The sequence below is a fragment of the Oncorhynchus kisutch genome, linkage group LG14 (assembly GCF_002021735.2).
Source record: "Oncorhynchus kisutch isolate 150728-3 linkage group LG14, Okis_V2, whole genome shotgun sequence".
Classification (NCBI taxonomy): Eukaryota; Metazoa; Chordata; class Actinopteri; order Salmoniformes; family Salmonidae; genus Oncorhynchus; species Oncorhynchus kisutch.
Window position 1 is genome coordinate 60,184,348 of NC_034187.2, and position 19,339 is coordinate 60,203,686.

Genomic DNA, 19,339 nt, shown 5'->3' on the forward strand with positions numbered 1-19,339 from the left:
GAACTTGAGCTTACGGTTCGCAGCGCCAAAATGCCAGAGATGTAGAGTTCCAGTGCTTCATTTGAGGCCAAAGCTTGGTTTCTACAGAGCTTTCCTACAAGAGCCCGAAACCCATTCCTTGTTAGTAATTATCTAACCTTGTATTGGTTTCCAGGATTGGTGACCCAAAAATCAACATTGATTGAAAACAAAACGGTAATCTAGTTTATAGAAATCAATACTATGATTGGCATTGGTCTTCTGATTGGAATGAATCTCTTGATGCAGTTGTATGCAAAAGAGATAAGATTACACTACGGAATCGGCAAATGTTGTAGGCAGAAAGACAGTGGTGGAAACATACAGAGAGAGCGTCTAAATCCCATACCTCAAGCAAATGTAGAAGAGATGTAGACAACCCCATTTTATCAGTCACCAACTCTGTTTAAAAATGATTATTAACAAATTCACTGGAACACTAAGGCAAGGCAGGGACTTGGAACAATGCACCGATTAGCTTTAAGAGTTGCTGGGAGGTATACTGTTAGCTTGGCTTTTTGCGCTAATCGTTGTGCAACTACAAAGAAAAACAAAACTGGTGATGGTAGTGGATAAATTGATTCTGAGCTACAAGCTACAATTTCGATAAGGCGACATTACATGGTATCAATAGCAGCTAATGCCGACTTATGTGAAACCATTTACAAATAAATAATACAATCCATCAACACAAAGTCTACACATTTAAAATACATATTGTCTGGAAGAACTGTCAGTGCTGTGGGTATGGTACATACAGATCACAGGTAAAGGTCACATTAGTTGGACAAGAAGTGGCAGTCCATAGATCACATTTATTATGCTCTTTTAGCATACATTAAGATAACGAATGTTAATACAGCCTCAGACAGAGCAGTGACATGAGCCCATTTAAGTCCAATGCAGGTTCTCATCACTGGTAGCTAGTTTTGTGTCACATTATTGGGTGATTTAGTTGCCATGAAAACAACAAAGTGCTAGCAAACTACTAAAATACTTATTGGTATTCTACAACGAGAATGTTTGTTGTTGGAAGGGAATTTGAGGCCAACCGTATCACAATTGTTGTGCTGATGAAGATATGTCTGGGAACAGGAAAAAACTAAACAAAAACTGCACAGCAGCTTTGAAAAGCCAATGGAAGTTCTGGGCAGGAGCGCCGCGGTTAAGCTCATTGGTTAATGTATTAATTGCACCTACATCCTGATCAACCCACACACTGGCAGCCCTGCCATATATTACTCAGATCTGGGGGCTGCTGGGAATATGACCAGAATTTGCATACGGTTAGTTTCTGACACTAATGAGGCCAATTAGGCGGATGGCGCCCATGGCCACAGAGTTGTAATTGGTTGGCTTGAACTGCTCAGGAGTTATGGATAACAAGATGTAGGATTGAAGCCAATAGTAAGCACTGCAACTGTGAGATGTTGACAGACTTATAGCATCTTATTTCATATTGGTGGTTCTTGTTTATATACCCTCAGGTTGAGTAAGCCTATCAAGAGCTAGACTGACAGAGAAAATCAGTCTCACATCTCAGAAGCAACAACATCCACATAAATATGGCATCGAGAGGTGGGCTTCCAAATAAATATAAACATATACATATATATATACATATAGTAGATGGCTTGTATTTTATGTTGGTGTGCAGATATGTGTTTTTATATATATATAAAAAACACATATGTGCACACCTGCACAACAACATAAAATACGAGCCATCTACAGAACACCAAACATCAAAGATACTCAACACCAAATGTACGCGTCTCGCATCGATACACACCTCCCGTTCCCACCACCCCTGCTCAGGCACAACACTTAAACACACCTCTGGTCTTCATTAAACAAGACAACCGCTCATTGTGGTAGTTGCCACGACAACCGACCCCCTTCTATTTTCAAGCCATGCCAGTAATCAATTCCTGTTACACTGTCGCCCGAGGGAGGGGTGGCTAGGGAGGAGGAGGGTGGTAGTGGTGGTGGGGAGGTGGGGCTGGGCAGCGGGCAAAGGGGAAGAAGTGTGTGGGGGTGTGAAGTTGGGAGACAAAGAGCCAAACGTGAGCCCCGAGGTAGCTGACTGACATGGCGGAGCTCAACAGTGGCCTTGATGGACCATCCATGGTAAGCAGCAACACTATCTGGAAGAGGAATGAATCCTCAACCATGGCTGTGTTCATCAGTTTTAAAATATAGGTTGGAAATATTTTTTGCAACGTAAAAACATCCATGTGGTCCCTCCTTTCAGTTAAGTCAGTTTTCTTCCAGTTGGTGCCAAATGAACACAACAGAGGATTTCCTTCAAATAAGTCTGCCTCACAGTCTGGGTGTTTGGAGACTACTATACGGACGGTAACAGATGAGAACCCAATGGGCCATGGTTACAAATCACACACTAAATGGGTCCAGAACCCAATGGGCCATGGTTACCAATCACACACTAAATGGGTCCAGGATCCAATGAGTTTAGGTTACCTAGCAGAGAACAAATGGGTCCAGAACTCAATGGGTCATGGTTCCCACAGAACCAGTTATCCACTGCTGGAGCACACGTTATAAAGAAGGCAATGCAGGTCAGGCCAAAATACAGACAGACAATCTGTACGCCTATTGAAAGGACACCAAACAATGTGTTTTTTCCCCTTCCATAAGATGAGCATACACTAGCTCAGGCCCTATTAAATAGGCTAGTTTCCATTATTCCATTTTGGAAAAGCATAAATGACAATCCATGGCCACAAAGATCAGATGGGAAGAATGCCCATTAACAAAATGTGTCGTCTCAAAGACAGGTGTGGGATATTCAGTGTTACCCTAAGCACCATATACCACAATACAACCAACATGTTGGACAAATGTTTAGTATATACTGGGATCGTGATGACATTGGTTACTCTACCTTCAGCTCCAGTAACTTCTCTACATTGAACCTGAATGGGAAATCACTACATTCATTTCGATAGAACATATATTTTATTCAGCCCTTCCAGGAAAACCAGGAAGAAATGACTGGGTACCGAGGAGTGAATATTAAACTGACAATTTTCAAAGTGTTATACATTTTATCCAAAATGATTTAATGTCAAATTCATTTTTTTAAGAATTATTATTTAACTCCATAGCGGTCTCCACTGAAACATCACGCTGTTTTCCGGCCTACAGTGCCTTCAGAAATAAGTCAAGGGGTATGAATGCTTCCACCTTTTGTTGTGTTACAGCCTCAATTCAAAATAGATTAAATAGATGTTCTCCCCTCACCCATCTACACACAATACCCCATAATGATAAAGTGAAAACATGTTTTTAGAAATTGTTGCAAATCTATTGAAAATACAGAAATATCTCATTTACAAAAGTATTTACACCCTAGTCAATACTTTGTAGAAGCATCTTTGGCAGTGATTATAGCCATGAGTCTTTCTGGGTAAGTCTCAAAGCTTTCCACACCTGGATTGCGCAACATTTGCCCATTATTTTTTGAAAAATTCTTGAAGCTCTGACAAATTGGTTGTTGATCATTGCTAGACAACCATTTAAGGTCTCGCCATAGATTTTCAAGTAGATTTCATTCAAAACTGCATCTCGGCCACTCAGGAACATTCACTGTCTTCTTGGTAAGGAACTCCAGTGTAGGTTTGGCCTTGTATTTTAGGTTATCGTCTTGCTGAACAGATAAATTCATCTCCCAGTGTCTGTTGGAAAGCAGACTGAATCAGGCTTTCCTCTAGGATTTTGCCTGTGCTTAGCTCCATTTCGTTTATTTTTTTTATCCTGAAAAACTCTCCAGTCATTAATGATTACAAGCATACCCATAACATGATGCAGCCACCAATATGCTTGAAAATATGGGAGAGTGGTACTCCGTAATGTGTTGTATTTGATTTGCCCCAAACATAACACATTCTATTCAGGACAAAGTGAATTGCTTTGCCACATTTTTTGCAGGATTTCTTTAGTGCCTTGTTGCAAACAGGTACATGTTTTGTAATATTTGTATTCTGTACAGGTTTCCTTCTTTTCACACTGTCAATTAGGTTAGTATTGTGGAGTAACTACAATGGTGTTGATCCATCTTCAGTTATCACAGCCATTAAACTCTGTAATGGTTTTAAAGTCACTATTGGCCTAATTAAATCCCTGAGCAGTTTCCTTCCTCTCTGGCAATGGTTAGGAAGGATGCCTGTATCTTTGTAATGACTGGGTGTAATGATACACCATCCAAAGTGTAATTAACAACGTCACCATGCTCCATGATATTCAATGTCTGTTTTTTTATACATTTACTCATCTACCAATAGGTGCACTTCTTTGCAATGCATTGCTTAAAATCAAGTCCTAAAGCAATGGGACTCTGTAAATCTTCCTCAGATTATTACCAATCCCACAAGGTATGACTCCAAACACCCAGGAAAGGCTACTCTTCTTGATGTTATCCTCACAAATAATCCTGATAGGTCATTACAGAAAACACCAGACTGATACCTTAGTGATCCCTGTTTTACAGCCTGTGTTTGTAATGGCTGCTCAGCGAAACAACCTGTCCTGATTTGTCATAGACGATTGCTAAAAAACTTTAATGAGTAAGCCTTCCTTCATGAACTGGCCTCTGTAAAATGATATAGAATCAGCTTGATCCCCTCTGTCGAAAACACTTGGACCTTCTTTTTTGATATTTTCAGTGATATTGTTAACAAACAAGCCCCCATAAAGAAAATGAGAATAAAAAATAAAAATAGGTTCGGCCCCTGGTTTGACCGTGATTTTGCAGAGTTACTCCACCTCAAGAATTTCATTTGGCGAAAGGCTTGGAACACGCATACTCAGGCTGACTGGCTTTCTTTCAGGCAAATGAGAAATAAGTGCACTCAGGCTATCCGGAAGGCCAGAGTTAGTTACTTTAAGGAGCAGTTCTCTCTCTGTGGGTCTAAACCCAAGAGAGAGAACTTTAACCGTTCTGGAAAATGGTTAAAGACCTGGAGTATAAACCCTTCTGTTCACAGCTGCTCATGTCCCTTAAAGTTGATCTGGTTGTTACTGACAAGAAGCACATGGTTGAGCTCTAATCACCACATCATGAAGTCAGGATTCCTATTTGACTCAGCCATGCCTCCTTGCCCGTCCAACATTTCCTCATCTCCCACTCCTTCTAATGCGACTATCCCCGATGCTTCTCCCCTCTTTTCCCTCTGCTCCGCTACAAAGTTTCTCCCTGCAGGCAGTCACTGAGTCAGAGGTGCTAAAGGAGCTCCTGAAACTTGACACCCCAAAAAACAGTGCAGTGTATATAGTCAGAAAATCTGCTGTCTCAGCCACTGCCTGTCACCAAGGGAGTACCCCAAGGCTCAATCCTTGACCCCACTCTCAATTTACATCAACAACATAGCTCAGGCAGTAGGAAGCTCTCACATCCAATTATATACAGATGATACAGTCTTCTACTCATTCTGGGGAGGGGCCAGCTGTGTTAAATGCTCCACAACAAATCTTTCTTAGTGTTCAACAAGCTCTCTCTACCCTTTACCTTTGTTTTGGAGATGTTCAGAACAAGGTTGTGGGGTTTGGTAAGAAAAATGCCCCTCTCCCCACAGGTGTGATTACTACCTCGGAGGGTTTAGAGCTTGAGGTTGTCACCTCATACAAGTACTTGGGAGTATGGCTAGACAGTACATTGTCCTTCTCTCAGCACATATCAAAGCTAAAGTTAAATCTAGACTTGGTTTCCTTTATCGTAACCGCTCCTCTTTCACCCCAGCTGCCAAACTAACCCTGATTCAGATGACGATCCTACCCATGCTAGATTACGGAGACATCATTTATAGATCGGCAGGTAAGGATGCTCTCGAGCGGCTAGATGTTCATTACCATTCGGCTATCAGATTTGCCACCAATGCTCCTTATAGGACACATCACTGCACTCTATACTCCTCTGTAAACTGGTCATCGCTGTATACCTGTCGCAAGACCCACTGGTTGATGCTTATTTATAAAACCCTCTTAGGCCTCACTCGCTCCTATCTGAGATATCTACTGCAGTCCTCATTCAACACCCGTTCTGCCAGTCACATTCAGTTAAAGGTCCCCAAAGCACACATCCCTGGGTCGCTCGTCTTCTCAGTTCGCTGCAGCTAGCGACTGGAACGAGCTGCAACAAACACTCAAACTGGAGACTTTTATCTCAATCTCTTCATTCAAAGACTCAACCATGGACACTCTTACTGACAGTTGTGGATGCTTCGCGTGATGACTTGCCTAGTTAAATAAAAAGGTTAAATAAAAATAAATAGGAAAACTTTCCTGGGTCTTTGTGGTTGAAATGTACCGCTCGACTGAGGGACCTTACAAATAATTGCATTTGTGGGGTATAGAGATGAGTTAGTCAATCATAAATCTGGTTAAACACTATTATTACACACAGAGTAAGTCCATGCAACTTATGTTTACTCCTGAAATTATTTAGGCTACCATAACAAAAGGGGTTGAATACCTTGACTCAACATTTTTGCATTACATTTTTATTAATTTGTAACAAATTTTAAAAAACATAACTTCACTTTGACATTATGGGGTATTGTGTGTAGACCAATGACAGAAAAATATATATTTAATCCATTTTAAAATTCAGGCTGTAACACAACATAATGTGGAAAAATTCAAGGGGTGTGAACACTTTCTGAAGACACTGTATTCAGACAAATAGGTTCCATTTCGGAGTGTGGGTCATATGGACATGACGTTGTGCTTTCATAGATGCTGATTTTGGTGTGCATATGTCAACCATGGAACCCTTTCACTTTAAGTGAGCCATACACATGCATGCTGACAAACAGTACTGTGGCGTATACATTAGGCAGCATACAGATGAACTAATTCTGATGTCCACTGACACCGGATTCTCACTGACCTACGTTACAGTAACGTAACTGCATAACATTGACTAGTGACACTTCTATTCGAGGTACTCTGCCTCTTCACGGAGGAATTGGAGAGGCAAGGGTAGAACAAAGGGCATTGAGTCAGAACCCATCCCAAGTCATTGGTTTAGCATGAAAACAAGTCTACTCTAATGAATAGAGTTTTGTTCATTGAGAATGTGTGGTTAACCCCACGATTACCAAACTGCGTTGAACCTCTGTAGCCTACTAAAGCCACCATATGTATTTCTGGATGTGGCTGTTGCGTTTCTCAGACCCAACACCCAAACTTTGTCACTGTTTGCATAAATTAGTGTCCTGTTCCTTTAAAAAGCAGAGTTACAATTCTGTTCACTTTTATTTTTTTATTACCCAGAGTACTCAGCGCAGTCAAAATGCGAGCGAGCCAGTCTAAGCCGGTTTGTAACCTCAGGGTATGGAATTATCTCTTAATATGTAGCCGTTAGTGGTCAGGACGTCACACGAAGACAGGGAGAGAGAAAGAGTCAGAGTGAGGTTGGGAGGGAGAGAGGAGTGGGGAGGGGGGGGGGGGGGCAATGTAGCCCCTGTGCTTTCAGGGCAGAAAGAGGAAAATCTACTTCTTGCAAGATGCTGATTCTAAACCTGGCATCTTGACAAAAAGGGATCATTGCGGAACTTCAGACCACAGGGTGGGGCATACGTTGTTTAAACAAAAAAAAATTCAATAGGAAAAAATGCTGGAACATAGGCCATCTGGAGAGACGGAGGTAGCAGTGAGATTTATAAAATGGGGCAGTGAGGGTATCGATGTCTTCAGTGAAGACATCAACACATGCCTATAGACGCACACAAAAAGGCACAAGAAACACATCACACCAAACAGACATACAGGCAGGTTTTCTACATTAAACCCTGTGAACCCTGACCCCACTGATACTCTTATGCCGGATGCACACTACACAACTTTCAAAATCCTAACGTCGTTGAGCCTCTCACATTAAGTGACCGTATTTCCTGTATGTTTTTGTCTTGCCAACGTAGTGGTGCGCACACTCAACGATCTGGCACAGATGGGTTGTCACACACTACAAGATTCTTCACTTGGTCATGAGGATTCTCCATACCACCATGCTGTCTTGCGAAAAAACAATGATGTGATTAGATTGATTAGACGCTTTGGTTAAAGGCAAGTACAAACACATACTAATAGTCATGGCTCCTGCTCGAGAGTCTACAAATTCTGGGTGACGCGAAACAACCTCTCACAGGCTTCTTTGACGAGCTCTCATTGGCTATTGCTGATCGCCATTCTCAAAAAACTTGTCATTGCACATCTCACACTACAAGAGCATTGCAGATTTTGTTCTGATAAAATCAAACATGTTTGAAAATATTGGGATCTCTGGGACTGCTCAAAGACAGGATCGGTAGCCCTGAGAGTGCGTCTCTAAACCGCTCACATTAAATGAGTGTCGGTGACGGGCCACGCACCCCGAGTAGGGAACTGGACAGACAGTGACATTCAATAATGCCTTGCACTCTCTTGCCTGCATCTAGCTGATATAGGGTGTAATCATTAGTTGCAAACGAGAGTTTCTATTGGACAAATTCAGGTATATTTATCCCCATTTTGTGTGGTTGGCTTCCATTTCAGAAACGTTTTCAACAGAATTGGCGGAAAGAATACACCCCTGATCACACAGTTCACTTTCATAGCAGCCACATTGTATTCCGTCTCACATCTCTCCTCTCAAATTCTCCCTTCGCTTGAGTACTTCAATGCACAACAAATCAGCTGTGACCAGACGAAAAGACCTTTCCAAGCCAAACCGCAACACACAGCCTACATCGTTGCCACCATATTAGCTAAAGTAACGTCACAACAAATCAGCTGTGACCAGACGAAAATACCTTTCCAAGCCAAACCGCAACACACAGCCTACATCGTTGCCACCATATTAGCTAAAGTAACGTAATAGAACTAACACGTTAGTAAACCCTTTACAATCCTGCAGTAAAGTTAGTGTACATTAAGCCGTTACAACGGCGGCCCCGGTGGCAATTATTTAGTAATACCAAAAGTTTACCTCGACTTGGAAGAGTTCCAGTATTGTGTTGGAAAGTTATAGCGAGCTAGCTAACATAGCATCCCTCTGTTTGAATAGGGTGTTTCAGTGTGCTAAACTAGCTAGCTGCATTTGCTAGCTAAGTGAGTAAAACAGTGTCAAACAGAAGAAAAAAATCTCTAGCTTCTTTATTTTGGAAGAAAATAATTTGTTCAAAACTGTTCACCTATTGTCTTTCTCTGAGTCAACTACCTCACCACAATTTATACCGTGCAGTGCTAGCTAGCTGTATCTATGCTTTCAGTACTAGATTAATTCTCTGATCCTTTGATTGGGAGGACAACATGTCAGTTCATGCTGCAAGAGCTCGAATAGGCTGAAGGACGTCCTCTGGAAGTTGTCATAATTACTGTGCAAGTCTATGGATGGGGATGAGACCCATATTCCTCCTAGGTTGTGTGTTGAAGTCAATGTACTTAGAGGAGGGAAGCTTGCACTCCTCCGGCTACACCATGGTGCTACCCTACAGAGTGCTGTTGAAGCTACTGTAGACCTTCATTGCAAATAATGTGTTTTAATCAATTATTTGTTGACATGTAATTATATTTAGTATAGTTATCTAAAAATGTGAACTTTAAATGTTTTACCATTTAAATGTGTATTAAATTAACTGAGGAGGATGTTCCTCCCCTTCCTCCTCTGATCCTTTACTGGTATACACTCACACACAAAAGGACAACACAAGATCCCACTATACAGGGCCAGGTGAAAATAGGTTACAGGAAGAGAGAAGGGAGCTACAAAGAAAACATCTTGCTCGTTTCCGATGCCTTCTGTGGGCTGACACCACAAACAGAAAATATTTGAGGTCTGGCCACCACCACACAAAGGTGCCCTACCGCAGAAGGCAAACTGTAGTTCTCATCATGGTCAGCTGATGCTGCCATAAAGGACAATGATGAGGAAATATCTCAAGGGGCAGAATAGCTATCTGTTCCAGTGCATAAACATGCTCATATGAGAGGGAGAGGGCTGTGGTTAAAGACAACGAGGACATAGCCCTGTATTATCATTAGCATTAGTGAGTAGCACAGGTGAAGGACATATAGTCACATGAAGACAGTGTTTCCAGACCTGGTCCTCAGGGACCCCCAAACATTGCACATATTTGTTCCATTCCACCACTCATCAGCACACCTGATTCAATGAATCAACGGCTGAATTGACTAGTTGAATCAGGTGGGCTAGTGCTGGAATCAAACACATATAGTGCATTTGGAAAGTATTCAGACTCCTTCACTTCCATATTTTGTTAAGTTACAGCCTTATTCTAAAATGGATTCAATAGTTTTTTCCCCCTCAGTCTACACACAACACCCCATATTAACAACGCAAAAACAGGTTTATGCTAGTTTATAAAGAATTTTAAAAAAGGAAATATTACATTTACATAAGTATTCAGACCCTTTACTCAGTGCTTTGCTGAAGCACCTTTGACAGCGATTACAGCCTGGAGTCTTCTTGGGTGTGACACTACAAGCTTGGAACACCTGTATTTGGAGAGTTTCTCCCATTCTCTGCAGATCCTCTCAAGCTCTGTCAGGTTGAATGGGGAGTGTCGCTGCAAAGCTATTTTCAGTCTCTCCAGAGATGTTCGATCAGGTTCAAGTCTGGGCTCTGGCTGGGCCACTCAAGGACATTGAGACTTGTCCCGAAGCCACGCCTGAGTTGTCTTGGCTGTGTGCTTAGTGTCGTTGTCCTGTTGGAAGGTGAATCTTCTCCAGAGCGCTCAAGACCTCAAACTGGGGCACAGGTTTTCATCAAGGATCTCTCTGTACTTTGCTCTGTTCATCTTTGCCTCGATCCTGACAAGTGTCCCAGTCCCTGCCGCTGAAAAACATCCCCACAGCATGCTGCTGCTGCCACCACCATGCTTCACCATAGGGATGGTGCCAGGTTTCCTACAGACGTGACGCTTGGCATTCAGGCCAAAGACTTTAATCTTGGTTTCATCAGACCAGAGAATCTTGTTTCTCATGGTCTGACAGTCCTTTAGTTGCCTTTAGGAAACTCCAAGTGGGCTTTGATGTGCCTTTTACTGAGAAGTGACTTCTGTCTGGCCACTCAAATCATATTTTATTGGTCACATACATGCGTTTAGCAGATGTTATTGCTGGTGTAGTGGTGGAGTGCTGCAGAGATGGTTATCCTTCTGGAAGGTTCTCCCATCTCCACAGAGGAACGCTAGAGCTCTGTCAGAGTGACCATCCGGTTCTTGGTCACCTCCCTGACCCTTCTCCCCCGATTGCTCAGTTTGGCCGGGCAGCCAGCACTATGAAGAGTCTTGGTGGTTCTAATCTTCTTCCATTTAAGAATGATGGAGGCCACTGTGTTCTTGGGGACCTTAAACGCTGCAGACATTTTTGGGTACCCTTCCCCAGATCTGTGTCGACACAAACCTGTCTTGGAGCTCTACGGACAATTCCTTCGACCACATGGCTTGGTTTTTGCATGCACTGTCAACTGTGGGACCTTAAATTAGACAGGTGTGTGCCTTTCCAAATCATTTCCAATCAATTTAATTTACCACAGGTGGACACCAATCAAACAGGATGCACCGGAGCTCAATTTCTAGTCTCATAGCAAAGGGTCTGAATATGAATCTAAATAAGGTATTTCTGCTTTTAATAAATTAGCAAAAATCGCTTTGTCGTTATGGGGTATTGTGTGTAGATTGATGAGGATTTTGTTTAAATTTTAGAAATATGTCTAACATAAAAAAACAGTAGAAAAAGTCAAGGGATCTGAATACTTTATGAATGCACTGTACATTGAGAAACGCTGTCCTGAAGAAGAATCTGAGATGGACGCCATAGAGTCTCCTTCACCTACTGGCCTTAGTTCTCTTTACACTAGGACACAGAGAGCAAAGAAATGAAAACTACAGTATAAGTGTTCTGGACTGGTGTTCACTGTTAACAATTCTGTTACTACTACTTTACTTTTCTGGTTGACTCATAACAGCACAGACATCCCTACAAATCAGTGAAGGGGACAGTGTTTGGATGACAGGGAATGATACACATGACAGCCAGGACACGTCCTGACTGTCAACATTGGGAAAAGTTCAACATTGGGGGAAAAAAGGTCAAAAGAGCGGGAAAAGGCCAAAGCCGTGGCAGGATACGCGTTCCACAAAAGGTCACAGCGTCAAAGTGGTATGATTTGTGTGAAGGGTATATTTTGGTGGACAAAAAAACATTGTAGAAAGTGACAATTAAATTCACTTAATTTAACAAGACGTGGGACACCAAAAAATTGAAATTATTTTTGTAGGGTGTAACTACGTCTAAGTCATTTTCAAATTACTTTTTTTGGTTGAAACATGTGAAACGTACGCACACCAGCCACACAATCTACCGCAAGAAAATGTGAGATTCTACTTCCTGCCGGATCTGGGAAGTGTTAAAAGAAGGGAAACACCTTCTCATTGACAGGTGGGAAGAGTTACTTATGTCAATATATAGTGTCACTTCAGACTCTTGAGTCCAATATAGAAATTCCTACATACAAAACCTGCCTACACATCACCCCCTCTCTTCATCAACCCAAGTCTGAGAGGGTACTGTTGCATAATTGTCTCCTCATCTACATGGAGATGCTACAAGTCTATAAAGCAGTATTTTATACATGGTCATGTAAAAAGTAGAAATTTCATGTAACCTTGTTGTTATCCCTCCATGTTCCTCCCACTGTCAATCCATCTTAATTTGAGTGTCATGCAAATGATAACCGGACCAAGCATAGACACCACTTCTTCTTCAGTCCATCAGCCTTTCATTTTCCCAACTCATCCCCTTCATGCACACCTCCCAGCCTACCTTTGCAGTGAATTCATTTTCATTTTAAGCTCTTAACAAACAAAAAACACAATTAATCAAAAGGGAATACCCAGAAATGGGGATGTTGTGAAAGCCTACTGGGAGGCAAAACTACTCATCCAGAACAACGGTGCCAATTAGCCACCATGGTGCCATACGCATTTAACCTTTATGGTCACTGACACAATGGCAGAGGTTCAACACAAGAGAACACAGTGGCATTAGGACCCCTGTGGACCTAAAATGTTCTTATGAAAGGAGTCATTCAAAAAGGTCTCACTTTGTCTGATCGAACCAATTACAGGCTACTCTGTTCACACTATTGAGCTGAACGGTACTGGGCTGAACTGGTTACACATCCACCATCTTTGCTGGAAAGGACAATGTGAAAGCAAAAGACATATTCCAGCACAGCAAGGTTTGGGTATTTTACCAGATAAGATGACTAAGAAAAAAATGATTATTTACAGCAACGGCCTGGGGAATAGTTAAATGGGGAGAGGAGGGGGGGGATGAATGAGCCAATTGGAAGCTGGGGATGATTAGGTGACGATGATGGTATGAATTTAGCCAGGACGCCGGGGTTAACACCCCTACTCTTACGAGAAGTGCCATGGGATCTTTAGTGACCACAGAGAGTCAAGACACCCATTTAATGTCCCACCCGAAAGACCGCACCCTACAGAGGGTAATGTCCTCAATCACTGCCCTGGGGCATTGGGAGATTTTTTTGGGGGACCAGAGGAAAGACTGCCTCCTACTGGCCCTACAACACCACTTCCAGCAGCATCTGGTCACCCATTCAGGGACCTACCAGCACCAATCCTGCTTACTTTTGGAGGCAAGTCATCAGTGAGATGCAGGGTGGTATGCAGTTGTCTGAAAGGGTACGAGTCATCTGGGACCTGGTGATGCTTGGCGACCACGTGTTCCACATGAGTTCCACAGCTGCGTTTTGCTTATCGAGCAAAAACGTTGGGGAGGTCTGCTAATTAAGCGTCGCAGGGAGCCATTCATCTGGGCTGATTGTTTCTGCACAGGGTTTAATCAGCCTCGCGTGAAGCCCACTGAACAACACAGCCACCCCCATTCAGGTGTTAACAAGGCCGTGACGCCAAACATACACACTTAACATGCAAAACCATGCATTCTTGAGACCCATTCGCAAACCAATTACATCCCATGCTGCTATTGAATTAAATTGATACTCTTCTTCTGGGTTTGCTGGCTAAGGCCCCGTTAAAAGAAGGGGCATTCCAAGGTGAGTAGGAAAGGTACCTTTTTCTTTGACTGACAACAAATAGGCCAATGCAATACCTGTGTAATATCTGTGGGAAAGACTAGCCAATTACTTTCCCATCTCACTTCCATATTCAAACAATGGTTTTCGGTAAACCAATGGCTATGTGTGAGTATGTATAGCCTGCAGCTGTTGGGGATTTCATATAACCTACACATTTTTGGTTCACGACACTTCACGACACTGAACAGAAAGCACATTACAAGCAAGGGTATCCCACAATGCATGCCCGGCACTCCTCTTTGGGAATGCCCTGGCTCTCACTAAAATTGAAGTCTTTTTCATTGATACTCACCAACTTGAACCGGGACTGGTTTCAATTATAATTATTTCAAGGAACAGCATAGGTTAAAGGTTAAACCATAAACTATATATGCAAATAAGGGGACATCACTTGCTGTGCTGACCTTTCATGACCTGTGGACAGCGAGAAAATGGCTAAAACCAACACGGCATTACAGTGATTTTCTCAATACTAAGTTACCGTACAGGTTGCAATGTGCACAATCGCATTGTGAATCAACTGCAATATTGTTGGAAAAACATTGTTACTGGACATGTCAGAAAAAAATAGAAGCCTGTGAGGACACATTTTTCTGCACTCTCCTTTCGTTTTACACACGTTGCTATGCAAGATGGATCCCTTGTTTATTGCTACACTTCACATACATTCATTAACATTGCACATATCAATCAATAATCTACTGTCGACAAGGCTTCTCCCCCTCAAAGGATTTTCACTTGGGCGGATTCTTAAATAAACTTCATTTTCCTGATTAAGATGTAATTACACAGATTTCTCTCCCCTCAAACGGAGAGCGTTTATATCTTAATTTCAAGTAAGTATGGACCCCTAAATGAGCATAGATTTTAAATGGGGTCCCTCTTCCACGGCTGAAAACACAAGGATGGCGTTTCATTGGACACAGCAGCTTTCAGAAGATATCACAGGCTGTGTGCTGGGTATGACAATCCTTTTGCACTGCAAATGTATTTGAGCTTAAATAACATAGGCCTACTTGAATGCTGGACAATAACATAGCAAAGCTAGTGGTACCAAAGCCGACTGACAACTGCAAATTTGACCTCCTTTAAATAAAAAAAATTACAGCTACCGTCCTAATTCACCCTACCTCCTCATAAAATCATCTCTGATAAAAACTTAAGTGGAAAAGCCACTGAACCATAGCTTCTCCAGACCAATAAGTGGCACTCTCTGTTGATATTTTGCAGAGAGCTTCCTGTACACTGTCATAGGAAAGTCTGAGGTAATGGTGTTGTCATGACTCTGCTTTTGTATAGAATCTAATCACATTTTATGTCACCTGCGCTGAATACAACAGGTAGACCTTAACGTGAAATGCTTACTTACAAACCCTTACCCAACAATGCAGATTGTTTTTTTAAAGTAAGAAAATATTTGCTGAAAAAATAAATAAATAAAATAAAAAATAAGAAAATAAACAAAATAACTAACGAGTTTATATACAATGGGGTACTGGTACCAAGTCAATGTGCAGGGGTACAGGAACCAACAGCTGGTGAATAGCTGGTGTCAAGGCACACAGGCTTTATCTGTGAGAGTTCCAGTCTCCTGCCAAACCCAGGGCCGTTGAGTCAATCGGGACATGCCAACTCAGTGGTAGGGTCATCACACACACACCAAAAATGAGGGTCTCTTGAAACAAGCACTGAGTGTCTGACTCAATGGGTGAGTGCAATCAACATTGTACTTTTTCCCCACACCACGTGAGAAAAATACCTTCCTATAAAAAGGTAATGAGATCAATATTAGGATAGTCAATATGCGAGGGACTCCACCACAACATGCTCCTTTCATCAGGGGTCATTGTGGCTGGATCCTAAGTACATCAGTGGAGGGCACCTGGTCTATTGTTACCCAACCGCAGGTGCACTGGTCGCTTATTTAGAGCCTGTCACTTTGTTGTGTTTGAACAAAGGGGGTGTTTAAAGGGCAGCCTGTTTATTTTCTAACCTTTTTTCTTTTGACCAAGGTCAATGATCCTGAAGCAGAGCCAAGGCCACTTACATTGAGTTCTGTTGTGATCTTTCCCTCCAAAAATGATAAAGCCTACATAAACTGTCGAGTTTGTCTGATATAGGCCTACAATCTTCTTATAAGCCATGTTTGTTTGGAACATATTTGTTCCCAGGAGAGGAAGCAGTTGCTTATCCTTAAATGAGATGCAGAGGCTGATAGTTTTACCAGATTATAAAAATGGCATCTGTAGGTTCTATTGAGCCAAGGGACTGGCTTAGCCATGATTTGTGATAGATCTGAAATACTGCATTCATGATACACATCTACAGAAACCAAACCGTGTAATGTTTAACAAGGCATCAGCTCGACCTTTCTTTGTGGAACTGAATCTGTACGATGGGAATTTGTAAGAGTTGAATCTTGGCACAACGTCGCATCAAAAATGCAGGAGGACGAGTGACGGAGGCCTGATGGGCATTGCTACACCAGGCAGTCAGTTGCGATAAGGCACCGTGGAAATTAAAAGTGTGCACACTGTGAAATCCCTTCATGGGCAGCTCCAGTCTGCTGGAGCACATCAATTGTGTTAAAGAACTGCAAATAAATAAAATATATAAATAACATTGTATGTCACATGCTACCTAAACTGAGTAAACCCTCCTTGATTATGAACTATCGATGCTCTATATCAGGGACAGCATTCACACATATGCTAAAGCCACCCCCCAAAAATGACAAGACATTTGTAATGGATTCCTCTTCTACCCCATGTAGTTGAGTGTGATCAGGGCCATAGCTTTCTCCATACAAATACAGTGTGGGAAGGAGCAGATGGATGGTAGAGTGATACACATTGGGAGGACATGGCGATGGCTGTTCCATCATTGACAAAGCAGTGCCGTAACCGTCCATTCATACTGCTCAACAGTGTTCAACACCAGGGACTACCATTCATAGACTGCAGACTTTCATTCATAGAGAAACAGAGAGAGAAAGGTAGACAGAAATGAGCACTGGATTTTCCAGGGCTCAGAAAGTACTGTACTTCTATATTTTTTTCTGGTAGAATTGAGTGTCTGGTGGGTGACAAAGCACAGGTGAAATACATCTCAAAAATGTATTGTAGGCTTATAAAGACAAAGGGAAATGTAAATAAACAAATAAAATCTTCAGACAACAAGACCCACGATGCAGGATCCATGTTTAGATGTGTTTACCCTTCATTCTTGCATATGTTGGATTGGTAAAGATACAGCTGGTTAGGCATCTCTTTTTCCATATATGATTGAAAGAAAATACTTCCTCTTGGCTGAAGTTTTAACTCAAAAATAACATGACATTGCACCTGAATACCCCTGTGTAATTCTGAATACCCCTGTGTAATTCTGAAGTTGAGTAGGCTAATATAATGGGTTAGGACTATTCTCATTGGGAACAAATGTATTTTGCAATTTAGTCTCTTCTAAAAGCTGCCTGGCAAGTGAGTCTACATATGGGCCACGAAATGTTGCCAAAGCCGCATGAGTATCAGACAGTTCAGCTTGTCCCGGTTCAGTAGCCTTGGCTCTACCCAAACCACCTATATAAATAAATTAGGCGCTCTCTCACTATTGACTTTTCAGCTGCACCGAGAATAATAGCCAGCACATATTAGCTAATTTGCGTTTCTTTCCTAACGTCATCTAGGCATCTACTGCCATTTATCAGTGGCTGCCCGTTGATTACAATCAATAAATACATTCGCGTGAATTAAATTTCAAGTCTTACATGTCAAGCGTCAGGCAGCCATTTGCGTGCATATGGAACCAGTTGAGAGCACGTCCTCACTTACATACATGGCTGATGCATTTTCGGATTTTTCCTCTAATTGTACAGCCATCAACTACAATGCACACTAGCTTTGGCTACTCGCTGCGCTCTCCACACAGCTCTGTGAAACTACCGCTTGGTCTTGTGTCTACAAGTACCACTATATTGGTAGTACACATGGATAATCTTAATACAAGGGGTTTTAAAGCGAAAAATGTGGGTATATTTGGAGGATTTTACCGTGTGCACATGCACTGCTTGTGTAGCCTGCCGGGCGCACACAGAGCATTCTCCGCCAATATGAGTTAACCCCTAGAGACTCGAGATGAAACAATGAAACGGATTTGAGATATTCACTACAATGTTGCTATTACCCGCATATTTGATATTTCTCTAAAAACGTTCGTTTCTTTAACATGTGTTCCTTATGACAATGCGCGACATGTATAAAAAATGCCTATCAAATTATCCCAGACCTTGATTAGTCACTTTCAACCGTTGGTTGTTGATGGCTTGCAAATAAACTTGCATCAATATACGAACCATGCTATGGTATTGTTTGTCTTTGCGCCACATTTACCCCTGAGTCACCGCTATAACGTTGGATGTGATTATTACTACCCCAAGTAGAGTTCACTCTACCACCCGTAAGAATCCAAATCCTGCCGCCGCAATTTCAAAAATGATATTCCATTTTAGCTAGGCCTCATCCATATCCTCGGACTCACCTGACTCGCCTTTACCCCTCAGGTTCCACAAGCTCAGGGTTCTCTTTCCGATCCTGAAGCGCTGCAGTAGCTCCTCACGACCAGGCACCGGCAGGCAACACAAAAGCTCTGATTGGGCCTCAACGAGCGCTCATCCCCTTGGTCTCAGCCCAGACAGACGGGTTATTGGTCGGCGGCTGTGTCGGAGGCGCGCCCCTATTATTATAAGGTGTGTGTTTTTGTCTATGTCTAGAGGGGAGGGGACAAAAAGCACTGAAATGATGGGAACTAAATGGCTTGTTATGGGCGCCGTGTCCGCAGTACAAGGCAAGCGTACTACATTGACAGATAAAGAGTGGACAACAGTATTAAGTCCCTCTTCATTCAGCGATGGCCATCGACTGGATCTCCGAGGAACAATGCCCTTTCTACGACTCATCTTGAACCTAGTATTTTCGTGACTTGTAGAATCGCTTTTCTACCAAGAAGAACACCCGATTAAACGCTTGATAGTCTGTCTATACGGCAGTAAATCATATGCGTAAAAGCGGAAATTAAATAAATCAATTTGGTGTTATATAATTTATATTTTTCAAATTGTAACTTGTTTAACACAATTTTTGTCAAAATAATATATAGTCTATATACAAGGCCTAC

The 19,339-nt window shown here is 42.1% G+C and overlaps 1 protein-coding gene across 2 annotated transcripts in view; it reads right to left on the minus strand.

Annotated features, from left to right (window-relative positions):
- Positions 1–19,001, minus strand: part of LOC109904432 (transcriptional repressor p66-beta-like) — a 41,736-nt gene extending 22,735 nt beyond the window's left edge. The window contains exon 1 of one of the 2 annotated variants that reach the window (XM_031788682.1): positions 18,704–19,001. The gene's annotated coding sequence lies outside the window, so the exon portion shown is untranslated. The remainder of the gene's footprint in view (positions 1–18,703) is intronic. The other variant, XM_031788683.1, reaches the window with a different exon arrangement.
- Positions 19,002–19,339: the final 338 nt, after the last annotated feature.